Below are 12,022 nucleotides of genomic sequence, written 5' to 3' on the forward strand. Positions count from 1 at the left end.
GCCTTCCCACCTATGAACATTTGTTCTTCCCCTTTTTCTTTTTAATGTCTTTTAGGAAAGTTGTCTTCTTCATAGAGGGTATACACATTTCCTAATCCCTAGCTTCATAAGGTTTTATGAGTATCAGAAGGGATTTTTTTTTTCATTACATTTTCTAACTGGTTATTTTTACAATGTTCTCTCTCCATTATTAGATTTTTTTTAAATTTCTAAAATAACATCTAGTCCTCAGCACACAGTGGGTATTTTGTAAATGTCATAGACTTGCAGTTGTTCTTAATTTCTCAATATTTAAAAAATTATATTAGCAGTTTGTCTGTGGGTGATCGTTTAAGAAAATGCACAAATTCAGATGGGCATGGTGGCTCACACTTGTAATCCCAGCACGTTGGGAGGCTGAGACAGGCAGATCAATTGACATTAGGCATTCATGACCAGCCTGACCAACATGTCAAAACCGCATCTCTACTAAAAATACAAAAGTTAGTGAGGCGTGGTGGTATGTGCCTTTAGTCTCAGCTACTCGGGAGGCTGAGGCATGAGAATTGCTTGAACCCGGGAGGCAGAGGTTGCAATGAGCTGAGATGATGCCACTGCATTCCAGCCTGGGCAACAGAGAGAGACTCTGTCTCAAATAAATAAATAAATAAATAAAAATAAAGAAAATGCTCAAATTTACATTTCTTTCCTTTTGCATTATGCTGTAGGGCACTTATATACCGTAGTAGATATCACTATGATGAAAGTATATTTAAAAGTATATTTAAAACAGCCTATTGATGCATTAACCAATCATCTACAGTGAAGGTTAATAAAAACAAGCATTAAAATAAGAATCAAAAAGTTGAGACTTATACCTATATACACGTTTAGAAAATAAGTTTAAAATTACCTTCAATGGGTTTATTTAAACACAAAGAACAAAATTGAAGTACCAGCTTATTATAGATTTTATTTTATGTCAAATTCAAAAATTCAAAAGGTGTCAAAATTACAGTATTTACACTTTTCTGGGAGGAGTGGTGGTGAACAAAGCAGAATTATTTGAATAATTTTAATTTATTACTTATAATTTTGCCTAGTAGAGACCTTTTGTTTTGTAGATCTGAATCTTTTCTAATTAGCACATTTGAAGCTTTATGTAAAAGAGTGTGACTAAAGGAATTTTAGAAACTTGAAAGCAGTTTAGCCAGGCTAAGCATTCCTTTTGCAATCTTTACACTTTTAGAATGCTTAGCATTAGAATCTTTTGTTTTTCATATACAGTGCAAAGATAAGGCAGCTTCCACTCATTACCATGGTACAGCTTTGTGATATTTATTGCCTCTATGAGCAGGTGCTTTAAATCACTAACAACCTGTGCAACCTTTAGTAAATCACTTAATCTCTCTGGACCTGTTTCCTGATTCATTACAGGAGAACATTTGAATCAATGACTGCAAAAATACTCCTTTTCACTCCACAATTCTAAAGTCTATAATTCAAATTGCATGGTATTATTCTTTAGCCTGCAGTTTTTACTCTGCCCTCACAAAATAGATATGAGTTCTATACAAATAACACTGACTACTTAAAATATTCAACAAATGGTTAAAAATGTGAACTATGAGCTTTTACTTTTCAGCCATGATTAAGTAGCTGGTAGCAGACTAGCCCTCCTACATTAAACCACTGTAAAACTGGACAAATACTCCAGACATCAGAAAGTAGGCAGTGTAAGACTATGACCCTTGAGCACTAGGTAGTAACTCTCAAGGGAAGCTCTACGATCAATTGAGACCTTTGCTGTGGGACACCTTCTCATCTGTGGTACAGAGCACTAGAATCTAAAATAAGTAAGTTGGTCTCAGTGAAGTGAGAAAGGCAGAGAAAAGCAGCAGCAGCAGCAGCTGTAGTGACTGAAATGTGCAAGGCAGGACATTAGAGAGGATGAAAACAGGCCCAATAAGAGCTCCAGAGTCTGTATGGGGTTCCCCTAAAGCTTTTGACCAACGATGTAGGGTGAAACTACTTTAGACTTACAAGAGAGCAATTGCTTATAGTGGTAAGAGAATGACAGACACACTAGAAGTTGAGTAGTTCTGTGGTAGTTGAATTGTCTACCCAGAGTGTGGAAATCTCTTTAACACCATATCATGTCATATGGCATCCAGCTGGAACATCAGAAAGGCTGTACCATAAAAGTAAAACCTATGTATTAAAGCAAATCCCACTTTCTATCCCTCCACAGCAGAATAAAACCAAGTCCTGACAGGATCTGCTGAGCAGAGACGGTTGAACCAAGCAAAGGGGGTTTGGGAAACATCATGGGTTTGGCTAAAATCAATCATAACAAAATGTAAAGCAAGCTTATACAATACGGCATGATAAGCCAGTAACTAAAGTTGCTACTAGAACAAAAATCATCACTTTTCAAAGGAAAACAACAGAATCTAATATCATGTACAATGTCCAGAATACAATGAAAATTACTAGATATGTAGACACAGCAAAATGTGACTCACAGTCAAGAAAGTAAAAATAGTCAATAGAACTATACCTAACATGGCTCAGATATTATGTACCAGATAAAAATATTAAAGCCATTATAATATAGCTTTTACAGCTATATTTGTTACAGTTATTATAAATATGTTTAAAGAACTAAAAGAAAATGTGTTCAAAAAATTTTTTAAATATGGTCTTAATGAGTGAACAGATAAGAAATCTCACTGGAGAAACAAAAGCTGTAAATTAGAAGTACATTTATGGGGAAATTGTAAAATGGTATAACCACTTTGAAAAACTATTTTGTAGTTTCTTAAAAGTTAAACATATGAATGATTACTCAGCAACTAAAAAAGGAATCAGCTATTGATAAAAACAACTTGCATAAATCACCAGAGGATTATGCTGAGTGAAAAAAGTCAATCCCAAAATGTTACATACTGTGTGATTCAACTTATGTAATATTCTTGAAATGACAAAATTATAAATACGGAGAGCAGACTGGTTATTGTCAGGGGTTAGAAATACGGGCTGAGCAGGAAGGAGAAAGGTGAACGCTGTTTTAAATGAGAAACATGAGGAATCTTTGTGGTGAATAGACTGTTCTGTATCTTGACTGCATCATTGCCTATATTCTGGATATAATGTTGTACCATCGTTTTGTAAGATGTTACCATTGGGGAAACTGGATATGTTAAGTGAGATAAACCAGGAACAGAAGTTAAACACCACATGTTCTCACTCATATGTGGAAGCTAAAAAACTCAATCTCATAGAAATAAAGAATAGGGGGACGGTAAGGATAGATTTGTTAAATGATACAAAATTACAGCTAAATAGGAGGAATAAGGTCTATTGTTCTACACCACTGTAGGTAACTATATTTAGCAGTAATGTTTAATAGTATATTATTATTATATAATAATAGAATACATTTAATATATTACCAGCAATATATAGTTTTAAATAGCTAGAAGGATATTGATTGTTCCCAACAAAAAGAATTGATGTTTGAGGTGATGGACATGCTAATTACCCTGATCTGATCATTATACATTTTATGTTAGAAATATCACTATGTAGTCCATGAATATGTACATTTATTAGTCAATTTAAAAAATAAAAATGTTCTAAAAGTATATGAAATCTCTCTGTATTAGAGATTCATTCAAACTGAATATTCTACAATTATCTCAAAATAAAAATTTTTTTTTTGAGATGAAGTCTTGTTCTGTCACCCAGGCTGGAGTGCAGTGGCATGATTTCAGCTCACTGCAACGTCCACCTCCTGAGTTCAAGCAATTCTCCCACCTCAGCCTCCCACGTAGTAGCTAGGATTACAGAGGTATGCCTGGCTAATTTTTGTATTTTTAGTAGAGACAGGGTTTCCCCATGTTGGCCAGGCTGGTCTCCAACTCTTGACCTCAGGTGATAAGCCTACCTCGGCCTCCCAAAGGGCTGGGATTACAGGCATGAGTCAACATGCCTGACCCAAAATAAAAATTTTAATTAAAAAAATTAAACATGCTTCTACATTATAACTCAGAATGTGCATTCATCTAAATGAATTTAAAATTATTTCCCACTAAAAGTCTTTTACAAAAGTGTTTGTAGCAGCTTTATTCACAATAGTAAAATATTAAAAATAGCTCAGGTGTCCATCAATAGAATAAAGAAACTGATATATTCCTACAATGGACAACTATTCAGTAATAAAAAGAAATGAAATAATGCTGCATGCAACAACATTAATGTATGTTAAAAATATGACACTGACTGAAAGAATCTGGACACATACACACAAAAATCCATACTGTATAATCCCATTTAAATGATATTCTAGAATAATCCAAGATAACTTATGGGTACTACTCTGGGATACAGGAGAACTATCTGAGTCATGCAAATATTCTGAATCTTGGTGAGAACTTATGAAAACTGGCTAAATGATATTTTTAAGATGTGAGCATTTCTCTGTAAATCATACTTTTATAAAGCAAATGGAAATTCTGAAAAATACAATAAGTAAAATGAAAAATTCACTAGATGGGCTAAATAGCAGATTGGAGGTTATAGAAGACTAGGTGAGCTTGAAGATGGATTGAGAGAAATTACCTGATTCGAGGAACAGAGAGATAAAAGTGTGAAGAAAATGAACAGAGTCTGGAACCAGTGGGACAATCTCAAACAGCCTAGGAGATTCCAAAGGAAAATAAGATAGTATGATTTTTAGAATTGTGGCTAAAATTTTCTTAAAATTAATGAACAATGTCAAACTGAAGACCCAAGAAGTTCAAACAACTGCACAAAGACTATGTACAATGAATACCATATACAGGCACACCACAGACAATTTATTAAATATCAAAAAAACAAAAACTTGAAAGAAGCCAGAGGAAGAAAAGACACTGGGAATAAAACACTTACAGGGGAACAAATGTGAGAATGGGAATGATTCTTCATCAAAAACACAAGAGACTTGAAGATGTAAGAATGACACTTGAAAGTGCTAAAAGTAAAAAAAAAAGAAAAAAAAAGATTCACAATTCTATATCCAATTAAAATGTTCTTCAAAAATGAAGACGTAATATATTTTTATTAAATGTTAGCTGAAAAAAATTTGTACAAGCAGAGCTGTTCTACAGCAAATTCTAAATACTGTTTGTTCTTCCAGCTGAATAGAAATAATAGCTGAAGAAAACTCAGGTATATAGGAAAGAAAGTCATTAGAAATTTGAAATAAATGGGTAAATATAAAATATTATGTTCCTTCTTACAAATTCATTTTAAAAGAACTATTTAAACAAACAACACTGCATGGTGGGGTTTGAAAAGATATGACAACAATAATACAAAGGACAAAAAAGGTAGGTAAATGGAATTACACTGTCATAACAGTATTATATTTGTGAAGTGGTAAGTAGGAAGTGTGAGGTGTGAAGTGCATAGAGGCAAGTGGGAAATGGAAAGAGAGACCTGTGAAGTGAGAATTGGGAAGTAGGAAGTGTGAAGAATCAGGTGTGAAGTGGGAAGAAGAAAGTGGGACAATAATGACTATAAATAGACTCTGATAAGTTAAAATGCCTACTCTTTGCCCCAGAATAACAAATACAAACTTTAAATGTATAGCTAAGATTCCAATAGATAAGTAATATAGAACACTAAAAATTATGTGATTACCTCAAAAGGAAACATAAAAGAAGCAAAAGAAGAACAAAAAATAGGAGAGACAATTAGAAACTAAACAAGATGACAGACTTAAATGTATTCACACCTTCCTTTGAATTTGACTGACTTGTTTTTCTTTTTTCTGCCCAACTTGCTCTGGCTAGAACTTCCAGTGCTATGTTGAACCGAAGTGGGAATGCTTATTCCTGGTCTTGATCCTGATCTTAGGAGAAAAGTTTTCAGTATTTTGTGATTAACTATGATGTTTACTGTGGGGTCTTTTCCTTTACACACAATCTTTATTATGTTGAGTATTTTCCCTTCTATTCCTACTTAGTTTTGTTTCACAAATGATATGATCTAATACTCAGGAAACCCTAAGAATAAACACACACACACACACACACACACACACACACACACACACAAACTGGTAGAGCTAATGAACAAATTTAGCAGGTTGCAAGATTCAAAATCAACACAATAATTATATTTCTATATGCTAGCAATGAACAATATGAAAGAGAAATTAAGAAAACAATTCCTTTATAGTAGCATTAAAATGAATAAAATACTTTAGGAATAAATTAAGGAGTCACAAGACATGTACACTGATAACTACAAATGTCACTGAAAGAAATACTGAGAAAGACCTAAATAAATGGAAAGACATCTTGTGATTATGGATTGGGAGATTTAATATAGAGTTGACAAGAGTCCCCAAAGTGATCTACAGATTCAGTGGAATCCCTATCAAAATCTCAATAGTATTTTCTTTTACAGAAATAGCAAAACCCATCCTAAAATTCATTTGGAATTTCAAAGGATTCTGAATAGCCAAAATGATCTTGACAAAGAAGAGTTAAGTTGGAAGACCCACACCTCCCCATTTATAAGACTCACCACAAAGCTGCAGTAATCAAGAATGTGGTAATGGTATAAGGATAGACATATAGGCCAATAGAATAGAAGACAGAATCTAGAAAGAAATCCTCAAATATGTAGCCAATTGATTTTCAACAAAGTTACCAGGGTAATTCAATGCAGAAAAGACAGTCACTTCAATAAATGATGCTGGGAAATATCCATATATAAAAGCCTTAAGTTTGAACCATGCCTTACATCATATACAAAACTTGACTTAAAAATTTAAGAGGAAATTAAAGTCAAATTTGTTGGTATAATCCATCGTATGATCTTTCTAATGTCTATATACATATATATATAGTGATTTCTTTTTTTCATGAAAATAATAATTTGTGTTTTGTGTTCTCTGTCTGCTATATCAAGTTTATTAATTTTCCAAAAAGATAACTTCTGGATTTGCTAATTTTCTGCTTATGTGTCTGTTTTCTATTTCACTGATTTTTGTTACTGTTTTTATTATTTAGTTGCACTTAACTTTTGCTCTTTTTTCTCACACAAACTGTATAAATTTTTTAGAAAGCACAATTTACCCTAAGCTGATTCCAGAAGAAATAAGCTATCTGAATAGCTGTATGTCTACTAATGAAGTTAATGTCATAATCAAAATCCTTCACTGGAGAAAGTTCAAGGTCCAAATTATTTCCCTAGTGAGCTCATCATATACTTAAGCAATTATATGGGGAAATGGAAGACTTCCAATAAATGATGCTAGTAAATGTAGTAAATTATGTAGCCAATTGACTTTTGACAAAGGTACCAAAGCAATTAAATGGGGAAATGGAGGACTTTCAATAAATGATGCTAGTAAATGTAAGAAAGAGATAACACCAATCTTACACAAATCTTTTTTATAAAATAAAGGTGGACAATCATATTCCAATTAATTTTATAGAATATGAAAACCTGAGAAAAATGTTTCGACACCACCAAAAACATTTAAAAACAAACAAAATATTTAAGCCAATTCTACTCATTAATATAAATGAAAAAAATCTTTGAAATAACTGACAAATAGAATACAGCTACAAAAAAAGATAGCATATCATGACAAGATGTGGTTTATCCCAGAGGTGTATTGGTTTAACATTTGAAAGTCAATAAGCATAAATCACTATCCTAATAGAATAGGGGAGAAATACCTATGGTCATCTGAATATTTGCAGAAAAAGCATTCAAAAAATTCAACATCTTTTATGATGAAAGCTTACCAAACAAGGAATGAAAGGGAGCTTCCTCAACCTAAAAAAGATGTCTCTACAAAAAAAAAAAAAAAATACTATAACTAGCATAATAATTATTGGTGAGAGGTTGAAGAGTTTTTCCTGACATCAAGAAAAAGCAAAGACGCCCACTCTTACCAGTTCTATTCAACATTGTATTGGCATTCTGGCCAGTACAATAAGGTAAGGGAGAGAAATAAAAGACATACAGGCTGTACAATAACAAGAAAAATTTATGTGCAGAAAATTCTAAGAAATTTAAGATTTAGGAGTCAGGGGAAAAAAAACCTACAGAATCATTTAGTGAATTTTGCTGGTTTGCAGGATACAAAACTAATGTACAAAAAATCAATTATGTCTCTATATGCTAGCTTCCATCAATTTGAAAAGCAAAATTTGAAAGAAAAATTGTTAAAATAACAATCTCTATAATGGCATCAAAAACATAAATTACTTAAAAGTAAATTCAACAAAAGATGAAAAGGCATATCTGCTGAAAAATGCAAAATACTGGTGAAATAAGTTAAAAGCAACCTAAACAAATGGAGAGATATGCCCTCTTCATGAACTGGAAGGATCAGTATTAAGATATCAATTCTCTCATACTGATCTACACAGTCAAAGCAATCTCAGTTATACTCTCATCAGTCTTTTAAAATAGAAATTCACAAGCTGAGTCTAAAATTCATACAGAAATGCTAAGGACCTAGATGCACAAACAACCTTTAAAAAGTAGTTGGAGGACTTATAGTAACTGGAGGACGTATACTACTACTTATACTACTTATACTACTTCAGGCCTTATTATAAATTTGCAGCGATCCAGAGTGGGTAATAGAGGCATAAAAATAATAAATAGATCAATAGAACCAAATATAGAGTTCTGAATGGACCCACAAATATACAGCCAATTGACTTTTGACAAAGGTACCAAAGCAATTAAATGGGGAAATGGAAGACTTTCAATAAATGATGCTAGTAAATGTACATCTGTATAGATAAAAAGGAAGGAAACTCTAATCCTATTTCATATATATATATATATAAATTAATTAGAAATAAATCATAGCCCAAAATATAAAACCTAAAGGTATTATAGAAGCTTACAGAACAGAGCATAGAAGAATACTTTTATGATTGGAATCTGGAAAAGTGTCTTTAACTTGAATACAAATGACAATAAATACAAAAGAAAAATGTAATAAATTAGACTTCATCCAAATATTTAAAATTCTGTTCATCAAAAGATACCGTTAAGGAGATAATCGGCAAGCCAAAAAAAGGGAGAAAATATTTCCAAAACATATATCTGACAAAGGTTTGGTGTCCAGGGAATATAAAGAGTTCATACAATTCAACAGCAAAAAGGATAACCAAATTCTTAAAAATTAGCGACCAAAAAAAACTTGAATAGACACATCACAATGAAGAAAAGCACACGAAAAAGAGCTCAGCATTATTAGTCACTAGGAAAATGTAAATTAAAACAACAATGAGATACCATTACACACCCACTGAAATGACTAAAATTAGAGACTGACAACACCAAATGTTAGCAAGGATGTAATGCAACCTCAAATTCCATACATTGTTGGTTAGAGTGTAGAATGTTAAAACTGCTTTGGAAAATAGGCCTGGCTATTTCTCATATAACCAAACATAGATCTATTCTAGCAATTCTACTCGTAGGTATTTTCCCAAGAGATATTGAAGCATATTTTACCAAAGACGTGTACAAGAGTGCTCATAGTTTTACTCATGGTACCAAAAATTACAAACAACACATGTCCATTATTCAGAGAATGAATAAGCAAACACTGGCATATTCATACAATGAAATGCTATTAGCAATTTTTTTTAAGGTGAATGCAAAACATGGATGAAACTCAAAAGCAATGGAAAGCAATTTTCCCCAAAAGAATCCATACTACATGAATTTAGTATAAGTTCTAAAAGAGGCTAAACTAATATGTAGGTTTTTCTTTTTCTCTTTTTAAAGTCAAAACAGCAGTTGCTTCTGGCGGCTTAGGAGCAGAGATTGACTTAAAAGAAACATAAAAGAACATGGATATTATGCATTTGTCAAGAGGTATCACATAACACAATTAAGATTTATACATTACACTGCAGGCAGATTTTACTTAAAGAAAACATAAAGAGTAATTAAGGCTGAGCATTGTAGTACACTCCTGTAATCCTAGCACTTTGGGAGGCTGAGGCAGGAGGATCATTTGAGGCCAGGAGTTCCAGACCAGCCTGGCCAAGATGGCAGAACCCCATCTCTACTAAAAATACAAAAATTACCCAGGCATGGTGGCTCATGCCTGTAACCCGTGCTACTCAGGAGGCTGAGGTACAAGAATCACTTGATCCCAGGAGGCACGGTTTGGAAGAGGCTGAGATCGTGACAGCCACTGCACTCCAGCCTGGGCGATAGAGAAAGATTCTGTCTCAAAAAAAAAAGAGTAATTGAATTACAGTTCATGATACAAATATTGAATTGGTTGGGATGAAATATACTGATGTCTGTAATTTATTTTTAAAATATCAAAAAAGTAAGATAGAAGAGTAGATGGATATATATGTGATAAATAAAATACAGCAGAATGTTAATAATTGTCTCTAGATGGTGGGTACATGAATGTTTAATATGGTTTTATTTCAACTGTGCTCTTTGTTTAAAGTTTTTCACATCAAAATGTAATTGTAGCAAAGTTGTAGGATAGAAGGGCAATACATGGGAATTAATTGTATCTGTATATAAGCAAAAAAAATTGGAAAATATTTTTCAGTGTCATCAAAAGCCATAAAACACTTAGGAATAGATTTAATGAAACATATGTAAATTTATATATACTAAAAAGTACAAAAATATTGATGATAGAAATTAAAATAAGGTTTAGATAAATGGGGAAATATACCATGTTGATGGATGAGAAGAGTTAATAGTAGTAAGATGTCAATTATCCCCATATTGATGGATAAAGTCAATGAATTCCAATCAGAATTCCAGCAGGCATCTTTTAAAAAAAATGGACAAGATGATTCTTGGACTTAAATAGAAATACACAGAACCTAAAATAACTAAAACAATTTTGAAAAAGGAAAACCAAAGTTGGAAGAATTGCACTACCTGATTTCAAGTTTATTATAAATAATCAAGGAAGTGTAATAGGGACATAAGGATAGACTAAGATCAATGGAACAAAATAGAGAGCCCAGAAATAGATCTACACATGTATGTTCAGTTGATTTTTGACATAAGTATCAATGTAGTTCAATGGATAAAGTATATTCTTTTTAATAAATTGTAATGAAACAATTAGATATTCATATTTTTAAAAATCAATTCCAATCCTTACATAATCACATATGCAAATTTTGATTTGAGATAGATAATAGATCTGAATATAAAAGCTAAACTATAAAATTTCTAGAAGGAAATTTTTTGCAAAATAAATTTTACTGCGTATATTTGAGGCTTACAATATGATGTTATGGGATTTGTTTTATTTTACTTTTGGTTTTTGAGACAGAGTCTCACCCTGCCAGCCAGGCTGGAGTGCAGTGGCGTGATTATGCTTCAGTGCAGCCTTGAACTCCTGGGCTCAAGCAATCCTCCAGCCTCAGCCTCCTGAGTAGTTAGGACTACAGATACACACCACCTGGCTAATTTTTTATTTTTTGTTGAGTTGGGATCTCACTATGTTGTCCAGGCTAGTCTCAAACTCGTGGGCTCAAGCAGTCCTCCTGCCTTGGCTTGGGATATGCATAAATAATAAAATGGCTACTATAGTGAAGGAAATTCACATATCTATCATCTCACATAGTTACTTTTTATGTGTTTGAAACGAGCAGCTTAAATCTAACACAATGCAATTTTATTAACTATTGTCCTCATACATTAGATTTCTGGACTTCTTCCTATATATCTGCTACTTTGTATCTTTTGACCTACATCTCCCCATTTTTCCCTCCCATCCCCACCTCTGATTTCACTAGTTCACATACGTTTTGAATAAAACAGAGTTTATCCACTTAGCTGGTAGCCACTATCCCCAGCAGCTACCAGCAGCCACAAAAGAACACCAGCAGGGGATCCACCTGCATGGATCCCTTTGGGGTATCCTCACCATCAGGTGAGACTGTGGGGACAGCTTCAATGATACAATTACAATGTGAACATTTTAGAGTTTGTAGTACTTACAGACCCTGAAGAG

The sequence above is a fragment of the Piliocolobus tephrosceles genome, chromosome 18 (assembly GCF_002776525.5).
Source record: "Piliocolobus tephrosceles isolate RC106 chromosome 18, ASM277652v3, whole genome shotgun sequence".
In the NCBI taxonomy this organism is placed as follows: domain Eukaryota; kingdom Metazoa; phylum Chordata; class Mammalia; order Primates; family Cercopithecidae; genus Piliocolobus; species Piliocolobus tephrosceles.